Below are 14,514 nucleotides of genomic sequence, written 5' to 3'. Positions count from 1 at the left end.
TTTTCTTCTTGTTTCAACCTTTATTTTATTTTCAAAAGATTTTCAAAAATCTTTCAAAATTTTTCTTCTTTTTCGTTTTTCTAAAAATAATTTTCAAAAAATCCAAAAAAATTTATAAAATCATAAAAAAAACCAAAAATATTTTGTATTTCTTGTTTGAGTTAGTGTCAATTTTTAAGTTTGGTGTCAATTGCATCTTTTTAATATTCTAAAAAATTTCGAAAAATTCATGCATGTGTTTTTCATAATCTTCAAGTTGTTCTTGAGGATTTTCTTTGTTTGATCTTTAATTTTTCTTGTTTTGTGTCTTTTCTTGTTTTTCATATGCATTTTTAGTTTGTTAGTGTCTAAGCATAAAAAATTTCTAAGTTTGGTGTCTTGCATGTGTTTCTTTTCTTGAAAATTTTCAAAAATAAGTTCTTGATGTTCATCATGTTCTTCAAAGTGTTCTTGGTCTTCATCTTGACATTCATAGTGTTCTTGCATGCATCATTTGTTTTAATCCAAAATTTTTATGTCTTGAGTCATTTTGTTGTTTTTCTCTCTCCTCATCAAAAATTCAAAAATAAAAAATATCTTTTCCTTATTTCACTCATAAATTTCGAAATCTTTGGGTTGACTTAGTCAAAAATTTTTAAAATAAGTTGTTTCTTGTTAGTCAAGTCAAGATTTCAATTTCAAAAATTTATCTTTTCAAAAACTTTTTCAAAAATCAAACCTTTTTCATCTTTTCTTTCATGTTTTTCGAAAATTTTAAAAATTGTTTTTCAAAATCTTTTTCTTAATTTCATTTCAAATTTTCAAAAACTTTACTAACAATTAATGTGATTGATTAAAAAAATTTCAAGTTTGTTACTTTCTTGCTAAGAAAGGTTCAACCTTTAAATTCTAGAATCATATCTTTTAGTTTCTTGTTAGTCAAGTCATTAACTTTAATTTTCAAAATCAAATCTTTCTAAATTTCTTTTTCATATCTTTTTCAAAATAAATTTCAATTATATCTTTTTTATCATATCTTTTCAATCATATCTTTTCAAACATATCTTTTTCAAATCATATCTTTTTCAAAATCAATTTCAAAATCTTTTCTAACTTCTTATCTTTCCAAAATTGATTTTCAAATCTTTTTCAATTAACTAATTGACTTTTTGTTTGTTTTACTATTTCTTATCTTTTTCAAAACCACCTAACTACTTTTCTCTCACTAATTTTCGAAAATCACCTTCCTCTTTTTCAAAATTCTTTTTATTTAACTAATTATTTTAACTTTTAATTTTATTCATTTTCTTAATTTTCGAACTCTAACAAAATTTTAAAATAAAAACAAAAATATTCTCCTTTTCTTTTTAATAATTTTTGAAATTCTCTCCCTCTAATCTCTTTCTATTTATTTTATTTATCTACTAACACTTCTCTTCTACTCATAATTTGAACCCCTCTCTTCCCTCTCTGTGTTCGAATTCTTCTTCTTCCTTCTTCATTCTTATTCTTCTTTTCTTCTACTTACATAAAGGAATCTCTATACTGTGACATAGAGGATTTCTCTTCCTTTTCTGTCCTCTTCTTTTTCATATGAGCTGGAGCAAGGACAAGGACATTCTTGTTGAAGCTAACCCTGAACATGAAAGGACTCTGAAGAAGAAGCTAAGAGAAGCTAAAGCACAACAATCTAGAGAAAACCTTATAGAGAATCTCGAAAAAGAAGGAGACATGGCCGAACTCAACAACAATGCAAAGAAGATGCTTGGTGACTTCACTGCACCAAATTCTAACTTCCATGGAAGAAGTATCTCAATCCCTGCCATTGGAGAAAACAATTTTGAGCTTAAGCCTCAATTAGTTTCTCTGATGCAACAGAATTGCAAGTTTTATGGACTTCCATCAGAAGATCCTTGTCAGTTCTTAACTGAATTCTTGTAGATCTGTGATACTGTTAAGACCAATGGAGTTGATCCCGAGGTCTACAAGCTTAAGCTATTCCCTTTTGCTGTAAGAGACAGAGCTAGAACATGGTTAGACTCTCAACCTAGAGATAGCCTGAACTCTTGGGTAAGCTGGTCACGGCTTTCTTAGCCAAGTTTTTTCCTCCTCAAAAGCTGAGCAAGCTTAGAGTAGATGTTCAAAACTTCAGACAGAAAGAAGGTGAATCCCTCTATGAAGCTTGGGAAAGATATAAGCAACTGACTAAAAAGTGTCCTTCTGACATGCTCTCAAAATGGACTATCCTGGATATATTATATGATGGTCTGTCTGAATTTTCTAAGATGTCATTGGACCATTCTGCAGGTGGATCTATTCACCTGAAAAAAATGCCTACAGAAGCTCAGGAACTCATTGAAATGGTTGCAAATAACCAGTTCATGTACACCTCTGAAAGGAATCCTATGAGTAATGGGATGCCTCAGAGGAAAGGAGTTCTTGAAATTGATGCTTTGAATGCCATATTGGCTCAGAACAAAATGTTGACTCAGCAAGTAAACATGATTTCTCAGAATCTGAATGGATTGCAAAATGCATCCAACAGTACTAAAGAAGCATCTTCTGAAGAAGAAGCTTATGATCCTGAGAATCCTGCAATGGCAGAAGTGAATTACATGGGTGAAGCCTATGGAAACACCTATAATCCCTCATGGAGAAATCATCCAAATTTCTCATGAAAGGATCAACAAAAGCCTCAACAAGGCTTTAATAATGGTGAAAGAAACAGGTTTAGCAATAGCAAGCCTTTTCCATCATCATCTCAGCAACAGACAAAGAATTCTAAGCAGAACCCCTCTAACTTAGCAAGCATAGTCTCTGATATTTCTAAGGCCACTCTAAGTTTCATGAATGAAACAAGGTCCTCCTTTAGAAATTTGGAGGTATAAGTGGGCTAGCTGAGTAAAAGAGTCACTGAAACTCCTCCTAGTACTCTCCCAAGCAATACAGAAGAGAATCCAAAAAGAGAATGCAAGGCCATAACCTTACTTGGTGTGGCCGAACCTAGAGAGGTGAAGGAGGACGTGAATCCCAGTGAGGAAGACCTCATGGGACGTCATCTGGACAAAAAGGAGTTCCCATTTGAGGAACCTAAGGAATCTGAGACTCATCTAGAGACCATAGAGATTCCATTGAACCTACTTCTGCCATTCATGAGCTCTGTTGACTATTCCTCCTCTGAAGAGGATGAAGATATTACTGAAAAGTAAGTTGCTAAATACCTTGGAGCAATCATGAAGCTGAATGCTAAGTTATTTGGTAAGGAAACTTGGGTGGATGAACCCCCCTTGCTCACCAATGAACTGAATGACTTGGCTAGGCAGACATTACCTCAAAAGACACGGGATCCTGGTAAATTCTTAATTCCCTGTACCATAGGCACCATGACTTTTGAGAAGGCTCTGTGTGACCTGGGGTCAGGAATAAACTTAATGCCACTCTCTGTAATGGAGAAACTGGGAATCTTTGAGGTACATGCTGCCAAATTCTCATTAGAGATGGTAGACAAATCCATGAAAAAGGCTTATGGACAGGTAGAAGACGTGCTAGTAAAGGTCAAAGGCCTTTGCATCCCTGCTGATTTTATAATCCTAGACACTGGAAAGGATGAGGATGAATCCATCATCCTTGGAAGACCCTTCCTAGCCACAGCAAAAGCTATGATTGATGTTGACAGAGGAGAGTTGGTCCTACAATTGAATGAGGACTACCTTGTATTCAAGACTCAAGGTTCTCCTTCTGTACAAATGGAGAGGAAGCATGAAAAGCTTCTCTCAATACAGAGTCAAACAAAGCCCCCACATTCAAACTCTATGTTTGGTGTTGGAAGGCCACAACCAAACTCTAAGTTTGGTGTTGAGAGGCCACAACCAAACTCTAAGTTTGGTGTTGAGAGGCCACAACCATGCTCTGATTATTTGTGAGGCTCCATGAGAGCCCACTGTCAAGTATTGACATTAAAGAAGCGCTTATTGGGAGGCAACCCACTTTTATTTATCTATGTTATTTTCTATTTTTAGGTTGATGATCATGTGGAGTCACAAAAACAACTGCAAAAATTAAAGAAAAATAAAAAACAGCATTAAACATAGCACACCCTGGTGGAGAAACTTACAGTAAGGGTAGCAGAATGGGCGTTTAACACCCAGTCTGGCACCATTCTGGGCGTTAAACGCCAGAAAGAAGCACCAGACTGACGTTAAATGCCTGAAAGAAGCAACAAACTGGCGTTAAACGCCAGAAATAGGTTACAGGTTGGCGTTTAACGCTAGGAAAGGAATAAAAGCTGGCATTTAACGCCAGAAATAAGCAGCAGTCTGGCGTTAAACACCAGGATTGCACAATAAGGGCATTTTGCACGCCTAAAAAGAGCAGGGATGAGAAATCCTTCACCCCTCAGGATCTGTGGACCCCATAGGATCCTCACGTACCCCACCTCTCTCTCTCTCTCCCCCTCACACATCTCTATAACACTCTACCCAAAACACCACTCACTTATCAAATCATATTCTCTTCCCTATATTCTCTTCACTAATCACCTCCATCCCTCTTCCCAAAAAAAAACCCCACCTACCTCACTTTCAAATTCAAACACTTTTCCCTCCAAAATCCAACCAAATCCATTCGGCCACTCTTCCTCTTTTTCCCTATAAATACCCCTCTTTACTCCTTCATTTTCATACATCACAAACACTCTCCTACCCCCTTGGCCGAACCTCTCTCCCCCTCTATCTCCTCCATTTTCTTCTTCTTCCCCTTCTTTATTTCTTCTTTTGCTCGAAGATGAGCAACCCTTTTAAGTTTGGTGTGGTAAAAGCATTGCTTTTTTGTTTTTCCATAACTATTTATGGCACCTAAGGCCGGAGAAACCTCTAGAAAGAGGAAAGGGAAGGCAAAAGCTTCCACCTCCGAGTCATGGGAGATGGAGAGTGATGTGTATTTTTGGAAAACTAATTCCAAACACACAACTCACCGGTAAGTGTACTGGGTCGCATCAAGTAGTAATAACTCACTTAGAGTGAGGTCGATCCCATAGGGATTGATGGATCAAGCAATTTTAGTGGGTGATTAGTTTAGTCAAGCTAACATTGAAGTGAAATTGGATGAAATGTAGCCAACAGAAAGTAAATTGACAAGAATTGTAAATAACAGAATGTAAATAGGCAAAAAACTTAAAGAGCAAGAAATTTAAATTGATAGAATCTTAAATGACAAGAAATATAAATTGCATCAAATGTAAAGGGGGTTGGGGTGCTGGAAATTAAAGAAAGCAATGAAGCAAGCAATCAAAGAGATCTTGAGGACAAGTGACAGGAAAATTAAAGTGCAGAGGAACACACGTGCAGAAAAGTAAATTGAGAGCAATAGGAGCAGAAAGTAAAAATTACAGAGAAGGAAATTATCACAGAAAAGTAAACCAGCAAGAAGGCTGAGATCCATTCTCAAATCTCAAAGAGCACTTGACAATTTCAATGAAACAGTAAAAGAAGAAGGAAAACCAAGAGCTCAATTGCTCACTTGATCAAGGCAGAAACAATATTTAACTCAATTGTGAAATCTAAAGAAACAAGTGAGGATTTCAGGGAATCAATGAGACTATAAAACAAGTCTAGATCTTAATTTCTTCCTTGATCCAACAGAGAAACAATTTGAAGAAGAAATAGAGATAGAAGCAGTAAAGAGAGCCTTGATTCAAATCATAATTCACTGAAATTATGCAGACAAGCAAAACAAAGAGAAATCTCAAAGGGAGAATGAAACATAATTCCTTCAATTATCCACCCAAGATTCAAAACAGAAATGAAAACTAAAAGAGTGAGCAAAATGAAAACTAAAGAGTGAAAAACTCCCTATTGGAGTCAGCCTCCTTACAAAAATGAAAATTATGCCTTTATATAGGCTTTACAAAGTGAAAATGAAAATGAAATTGAAAACAAATTAAAATTTAAATGCAAATCCTAATCTAACTGATCCTTGTGCCTTTGAGTGATGATAATGGGCTTTGCTTGCTTTGGATTTGAAGAAGAGTGGATTGATTTGGATTTGGCCTTTTCAAAATTGGTGAAGAATTGGCAAGCAATTGGTTTTTAATTGAAATTGAACCAGGGTCACCTCCCAGGGGAGCGTTCAGTTAACTAAGTTAACTGAGCGCTCAAAGCTTGTTTCCTTGGCCCGTTTGATGCGTGCCTTGCTGCAGGGTAGCGTTAAGTTAGAATTTTCTAACTGAGCACTGCATGTGCTTGTCCTTGGCCCAATTCCCTTGCGTGACAAAGCTTCCTTGGGCAGCCCTCATAGCGCTAAGTTAACTAAGTTAACTGAGCGCCCCTGCCTTGTAGAGAGAGAGCTCCAAGTTTACACCTTAGGTGAGTCAAATTGGTGCCATTTTCTTTGGCCAAGTGGAGCGCTTCAAGTCTTGCAAGAGAGGAGCTCCTTGGTTCGAATCCCAGCAGAGCCATTTGTGACTAATTTCTTCATGGAGCAATGCAAGTAGCGCTCCCTTTGTTCCCTCATGTGCTTGGTTCGAGCCTTGGAGCTTGCATTTTGGCAATTTCCTTTGGTGAAAAGTAGCGCCCATCATGCCTCATGTGCAAGGTTCGATCATTGGCTTCCCCATTTTGCTTGCTTTCACCTTGATTTCTTTCATAAAGGGGCACAAAAAAGGTGAAACAAGTTAACTAAGTGCTGATGCTTCTTCCATTCTCTTGGGCGATCAGTTAAATGTTTTAACTTAGCGCTAGTGCTTCCTTGGCCTTGTTTGGTTTGATGCTGGGCTATGGCCTTGCTTCCTTGGGTGCGCCACGCTTTTGGTTCCTTAGGTCATGCTTTCCAAAGCGTGGCCTAAGGTCTAAAGCGTGCTTTTACTTCAAAGCATGCCCAAAATTCCTCTTTTATTCTTTTTAGCTTATTTTGTGCTCTTTTTCTTCTTTTTCTTCTTATTTCCTAAAAAATTTATAAAATCAAAAGATCAAGGAAATATACCATTTAAGCATAAAAAAATGCAATATTTAAGCACTAATTATCAATTTCTTGTATGAAAAAGCATAGAAAAATATGACATGATGACATGTCATCACAACACCAAACTTAAACCTTGCTTGTCCCCAAGCAAGAAAAGAATCATGGAATAGAGATTGACAATCCAAGGTATGAAGAAAAGCAACTCAATGTTCATGGTTAGCTAGTTTTCTATGCATTCTTCAATCACAAAAGAAATGTAAATAATTGATGCTTCTATCTAGCTCAAATTATGAAATCTTTTCCTTATGTTTCTTCTTTGAAACAAGCTTTTGATTTTTTTTATTATCTTCTCCTTTTGGGTGCTTTGCCCCTTGAGTTAATAAAAAAGCTACGATTCTAAATGCTTTGTTTTCAAGTATTACCACTTGATACGTAAGCACCACAAGCATTTAATTAGAGGACTTCATTAAGCTCATTTGTTTCTTTTCTTGACTCTCTAATCATTGATGCTCAAAGCCTTGAGCTTTGAGGGAGTGCTTTTGCACTTTGAGCCTAACCTTGACTTTTAAGTGTTTTGTTTTCAAGCATTTGGCTTGATACATAATCACCACAAGTACTTAACAAGTGAATTGTCATTGGTACTTAGAGCCTTCAGCTTTCTCATTCTTCCCCTTTTACTTTTCTTAATTTAACTTGCATTTGCTTATTCAAGGTTTTCATGATTTTGAAAGATTTCACAAAATGTCCTAGATGAAAACTTCAATTAAATAAAATCTAATGCAATTGAGCAACAATCAATCATACTAGCTTTCCCATACTTGTATGCACATGCTAAGTTCTTCTTTAATTCCTTGTTTGTTTATGATCATGATACTTTATTGCTTTTGAATTCACAAAACTCAAGTTGGTAGTCATAATGTCATAGCAACATGTTACCATTTAGATATCAAACTATGCTTACTCATATACACATGCATACAGAGAAGATAAAGACAATCATGAAAATTATAGTGCTAGAAACAAATGAGAGTTAAAGGAACTTTACAACCTTGTAGTTCATCTTCTCTATTGTTGTCATTTTCCTTCCATTCTCCTCCTTCCCATACCAAACTCAGAATGCTTGCTCATCCTCAAGCAACTATTAAAACCGTGGCTATGGGGCTAAGATAGATCATGAGTGTCTTACACAATGAAGTGTTAGTGATACATGTGCTCTAAGCAAGCAAAATTGAGGATAATAATCAAGGCACAAGAGACAGAGACATTGTGATTGCAAACATAAGATGGTGTGCATGATACATTGCATAAAAAAATATAAGTGGCACACCAAATTTAATGTGACACTTTCACTTGGACTTGATGCAAGTATCTAGTAAACATTGGAACCAAATTTTGTTGCATAGCAACACCAAACTTAGAATGCAACCATATGTCACTTTATTTGAACTAAAACTAAACAAAAGAGACTGTTATATGTTAAATACAACCACCAAGCCAAGAATCTGTGATGAACGAGGATCTCTTGGTGATGTATTCACAAAAAAATAGTTAATAACAGAAAGTATTAAAACAAGGAAATGGCTAAAACAAAGAGAAGACTAATATTGTCCAACTAAAAAAGAAAAAATATCACTGCAAAAAGGGCATTATGATTATCCAGACAAGTGTTGCTGAATGAGTTGCATAGAAAAATAAGTGGCACACCAAACTTAGAATCTTAGTGTATCACTTCCATGTAAAATTGATGCAATCATTTAAAGGAATTGAAAACAAAGTGTTACATGGCAACACCAAACTTAGAATGTAATCATATGCCAATTTATTGAAATTTAAACAAAGCAAGGAGAAGAAATGTACCTACTGTCTACCTGTTCTTCACTTTCTTCCTCTTCTTCCAATTTGTTAAGAGGAATGACCTCAAGAGGAAGGAAGTTTCAGCTATTGTCCCCTTTCTTGGTTTCCTCTCAGCAAGCCTCCTTTTGTACATGGCTTGATTGAGCTTGCTTGCTAGTGGTCTAGGGGTTGAATTGCTTGTGGTTGACCTCCTCTTGAATATTGTCCTTGGTATCTTGGTCACAATCCTCTTCTCGGTGCTTTTGTTAATTGCCTTCACTTCCTTGAATTCAAGAATTGGTGGTTGTGTGATTGTTAGAATGATTTCTTCATCAAGAGCTTTTTGAATTGATGGTTCAGTGAGCTCTTCCTTCATGTAATTCTCTGCTTCACTTGAGTTTGGACTTCCTTGATTGTCCTTCTCATTTTCTTGTTCTTCCACTTCCTCTTTTGCACTCAACAATTGACTTAATAGCACTTTTATAGAGGAGGTTTGTTATTCTTCCCAAGATTTCTTCATCTCCTCTTCATACTTCTCAATCACAGATTCAAGTATTAAAGGTCTTTGGTTCAGGAAGGTTTGTGGAGGTTGTGAGTTTTCATGTTCTTTTATCTCAAGTGACTTCTGTGGATATGCAGCTTCAAGTTCAATTACCTCTATCACCTCCTTCTCCATTGAAATTTTACTTGACACAGAGGCTTCCTCATCTTGCCCTTCCTTTTTCTTCTTTGCACTCAACAATTGAGCTAACATTACTTCCATGTTTATGAGGGAATTCTCTCGTTCTTTCCAAGATCTCTGTGCTTCACTTTCATAGCTTTCAAGCATGGTTTCAAGCCTTGAGAGGCATTGATTCATGGAAGTTTGTGTGGATTGTGAGTTTTGGAAGAGATTTTGTGTCACGGGATAGTTAAGTGATGAAGAATTTTCAGATAAATAACTGGGAGGTGAAGTTTGACAGCTTTCCATGAATGAATTGAAGGTTTGCTCAAGTGATGATATCTCTTGATAAGTGGAGTATGAACTGTTGAATGCTGCTTGGTTTTGATCCTCCCACCCACAATTTGATTGATTATTGAATTCATCACAGTGTGGATTATTTTGTGGCATGGAGGAATAATCTTCCAAGTATGCTCTGGCAGCACAATCAAGTAATAATGTCCTTAAATAATTAGAATGTGAATCATTGCATTTCCCTTCCCAGCCATCATTTGTGTACGTGCCATCATAGTATGAGTCACTTTGTGGCTCTGGGAAATAGTTCATCTCACTTGATTGTTCATACTCCCTCATTCCTTGTTGATACTCCCATCCACCATGAGGATAATGATATAAATCATTTTGTGGTGGTGGTTGGTATCCCTCATGATTCTCTTGCTCATCTTGGGGTTCTGAAGCAAATCTTCATGGATTGGAGTGCTCAGAATTTGTATTTTCTTGGTAATATTCCCAACTAACATTAGAGATTGGTGATGGTGGGTAATATCCCATAAAAGTTGTTTGATCATAAGATGAGTTGAACTCCATTTGAGTTTTGTAAAACACAATACCAAAGAAAATTGAAATTCATGTCTCAGATGAGCTTTGCTTAGTGAGGCAATAACTTAAACACCTTGTTTTCAACTTAAATCAGAGAACAAAACAAAGAAAATGCTTGATCTAGACTTCTCACCCACTTGATCATTGTTGATCTAAATCAATCCCCGGTAACGGCTCCAAAAACTTGATGTGTATTATTGGAAAACTAATTCCAAACACACAACTCAGCAGCAAGTGTACCTGGTCGCATCAAGTAGTAATAACTCACTTAGAGTGAAGTCGATCCCACATGGATTGATGGATCAAGCAATTTTAGTGGGTGATTAGTTTAGTCAAGCTAACATTGAAGTGAAATTGGATGGAATGTAGCCAATAGAAAGTAAATTGACAATAATTGTAAATGACAAAATGTAAATAGGCAGAAAACTTAAAGAGCAAGAAATGTAAATTGATAGAATCTTAAATGACAAAAAATATAAATTGCATCAAATGTAAAGGGGGCTGGGGTGCTGGAAATTAAAGAAAGCAACGAAGCAAGCAATCAAAGATATCTTGAGGACAAGTGACAGGAAAATTAAAGTGCAGGAAAATTAAATTCATATCACAGTAACTCAAATGTAAAATGCAGAGGAACACACGTGCAGGAAATTAAATTGAGAGCAATAAGAGAAGAAAGTAAAAATTACAGAGAAGGAAATTATAGCAGAAAAGTAAACTAGCAAGAAGACTGAGATCAATTCTCAAATCTCAAAGAGCACTTGACAATTTCAATGAAACAGTAAAAGCAGAAGGAAGACCAAGAGCTTAATTGCTCACTTGATCAAGGCAGAAACAAGATTTAACTCAATTGTGAAATCTAAAGAAACAAGTGAGGATCTTAGGGAATCAATGAGACTAGAAAATAAGTCTAGATCTCAATTCCTTCCTTGATCCAACAGAGAAACAATTTGAAGAAGAAATAGAGATGGAAGCAGTAAAGAGAGCCTTGATTCAAATCACAATTCACTAAAATTATGCAGACAAGCAAAACAAAGAGAAATCTCAAAGGGAGAACGAAACATAATTCCTTCAATTCTCCATCCAAGATTCAAAACAGAAATGAAAACTAAAAGAGTGAGCAAAATGAAAACTAAAGAGTGCAAAACTCCCTATTGGAGCCAGCCTCCTTACAAAAATGAAAATGATGCCTTATATAGGCTTTACAAAGTGAAAATGAAAATGAAATTGCAAATAAATTAAAATTCAAATGCAAATCCTAATCTAACTGATCCTTGTGCCTTTGAGTGATGATAATGGGCTTTGCTTGCTTTGGATTTGAAGAAGAGTGGATTGATTTGGATTTGGCCTTTTCAAAATTGGTGAGGAATTGGCAAGCAATTGGTTTTTAATTGAAATTGAACCAAGGCCACCTCCCAGGGGAGCGTTCAGTTAACTAAGTTAACTGAGCGCTCAAAGCTTGTTTCCTTGGCCCGTTTGATGCGTGCCTTGCTCTAGGGTATTGTTAAGTTAGAATTTTCTAACTGAGCGCTACATGTGCTTGTCCTTAGCCCAATTCCCTTGCGTGACAAAGCTTCATTGGATAGCCCTCATAGCGCTAAGTTAACTAAGTTAACTGAGCGCCCCTGCCTTGTAGAGAGAGCTCCAAGTTCGAACCTTAGGTGAGTCAAATTGGTGCCATTTTCTTTGGCCAAGTGGAGTGCTCCAAGTCTTGCAAGAGAGGAGCTCCTTGGTTCGAATCCCAGCAGAGCCATTTGTGACTAATTTCTTCATGGAGCAATGCAAGTAGCGCTCCCTTTGTTCCCTCATGTGCTTGGTTCGAGCCTTGGAGCTTGCATTTTGGCAATTTCCATTGGTGAAGAGTAGCGCCCCTCATGTCTCATGTGCAAGGTTCGATCGTTGGCTCCCCCATTTTGCTTGCTTGCACCTTGATTTCTTTCATAAAGGGGCACGAAAAAGGTGAAACAAGTTAACTGAGCGCTGATGCTTCTTCCATTCTCTTGGGCGCTCAGTTAAATGTTTTAACTTAGCGCTAGTGCTTCCTTGGCCTTGTTTGGTTTGATGCTGGGCTATGGCCTTGCTTCCTTGGGTGCGCCACACTTTTGGCTCCTTAGGTCACGCTTTCCAAAGCGTGGCCTAAGGTTTAAAGCGTGCTTTTACTTTAAAGCGTGCCCAAAATTCCTCTTTTCTTCTTTTTAGCTTATTTTGTGCTCTTTTGCTTCTTTTTCTTCTTATTTCCTACAAAATTTATAAAATCAAAAGATCACAGAAATATACCATTTAAGCATAAAGGAATGCAATATTTAAGAACTAATTATCAATTTCTTGTATGAAAAAACATAGAAAAACATGACATGATGACAGATGATTAGCCGTGCGGTGACAGCGCATTTGGACCATTTTTACTGAGAGGACGGATGGTAGCCATTGACAACGGTGATCTCCCATCATACAGCTTGCCATAGAAAGGAGTGTGAAGGGTTGGATGAAGGCAGTAAAAAAGTAGAGATTCAGAAGGAACAACGCATATCCATACGCTTATCTAAAATTCCCACCAATGAATTACATAAGTATCTCTATCTTTATTTTATGTTTATTTATCTTTTAATTATCAAAACTCCATAACCATTTGAATCTGCCTGACTGAGATTTACAAGATGACCATAGCTTGCTTCAAGCCGACAATCTCCGTGGGATCGACCCTTACTCACGTAAGGTTTATTACTTGGACGACCCAGTGCACTTGCTGGTTAGTTGTGTGAAGTTGTGAAAAAGAGTTGAGATTACAGTTGTGCGTACCAAGTTGTTGGCACAATTGAGATCACAATTTCGTGCACCACACGCGTATAATAAATAAGGTCCTAGGAATGCCAGAGGCAATCCTAGAACTTCGTCATACAATTGGGTAGCGTTTGGTGGAGAGATAGAGACAAAAAGACTGAGACTGAGAGATAGAGATTGAAATAAATCTCAGTATTTTGTTTGGTGTAAAATGAGAGACAGAAATTGAAACAAGAATGAAATTCTAATTTAATTTGTACAAAGGGTAAAATTGGAATTAATTAATTGAAATGAAGGTATTTTAGGTATAAAATATTATTAAAGTTTCAGTTTCCATCTCTAAAAATTTTAGTCCCCTATGTCCTTACTTTTTGGAAGTACTGAAATACTGAAATTTTAGGGACATAGACAAAAATTTTAGTACCAGTCTCTGAACCAACAAACATGATACTGAGTGTCAGTCTCCAAGTCTCTGTCTCAGTACCTCAAAACAAACGCTACCTTGTAGAACTTAATTTTCTAAGAAAAAGCCATAAATAGGGATAGGTAATCTAGACATTCCTAAACTTACTAACTTTCAAACCTAACATAAACACCAAACCATTTCACCCTTCCTCCGTTCCCCTGTCATCCATAATTTAGCAGAGACAAGCAACCAAACAAGTTCATGTACAAGTAAGAAGCAGATAGTGCAAGTAGCAAGTATAACAGGTAGCAGGATGTACATATTCAGTTAGGCAATCCCATGTAATGCATAGCAATCAAAACAAACAAATGCACATGATGTATGCCTGTCCTATGGCTGATGAGGCTCAACTGTCGGTTATCCAACCAACCCGACAAGTCTGAAAACCTTAGATTGTCCCCCGTCGCGCAACCCCATGAGTCTATGCATAGATTTCACATTCATTCATCATTTAATCACTCAATAGGGGATATTTATACCCGAAAATTTATACGTGCCCGGTCACCCTTACGACGTAGGGTCAATAGAGTATCGAGATTCAACTTGGAACACGTGGTGGCAAGCCACAGTTCTATTATCCAGGGAAACTCGTATCTCAGATAACATCATTTATAAGCCATTTCATGTTCATAATCATAATATAATCATTCACCAAAGCCATGGCATCATAACTACATTTAATATCCATATATTTTTCCTATAAATCCTCATATTTTCCCTTTTCTTCATTCCCAAGTTACCTTATTTTCCTAGCTTCAACTAGCTACTGGACTTAGTACTATACCTTATATTTAAAAGGAAGAAAATGTAGGTTTAGAAGTGAAAATCTGGTTTAAAACACCAAAATTCCAATTTTGCAGCAAGTAGAGGCCACGCGTGCGCGTGGTAGTGTGAAAACGTAGCACGTGCGCGCATTCCCTTACCATGCGTATGCGTAGGTGAGAACAGCATGTCACGCGTA

The 14,514-nt window shown here is 36.7% G+C and overlaps 1 non-coding gene across 1 annotated transcript; it reads right to left on the bottom strand.

The window, feature by feature from the left end:
• Window positions 1-2,102: 2,102 nt before the first annotated feature.
• LOC112718701 (small nucleolar RNA R71) lies at window positions 2,103-2,206 on the bottom strand. The gene has a single exon (XR_003161029.1). It is a non-coding gene; the product is annotated as a small nucleolar RNA R71 (small nucleolar RNA).
• Window positions 2,207-14,514: the final 12,308 nt, after the last annotated feature.

Source organism: Arachis hypogaea, chromosome 10, assembly GCF_003086295.3.
Source record: "Arachis hypogaea cultivar Tifrunner chromosome 10, arahy.Tifrunner.gnm2.J5K5, whole genome shotgun sequence".
Taxonomy (NCBI): Eukaryota; Viridiplantae; Streptophyta; class Magnoliopsida; order Fabales; family Fabaceae; genus Arachis; species Arachis hypogaea.
This window is presented reverse-complemented; position numbering and strand designations above follow the sequence as displayed.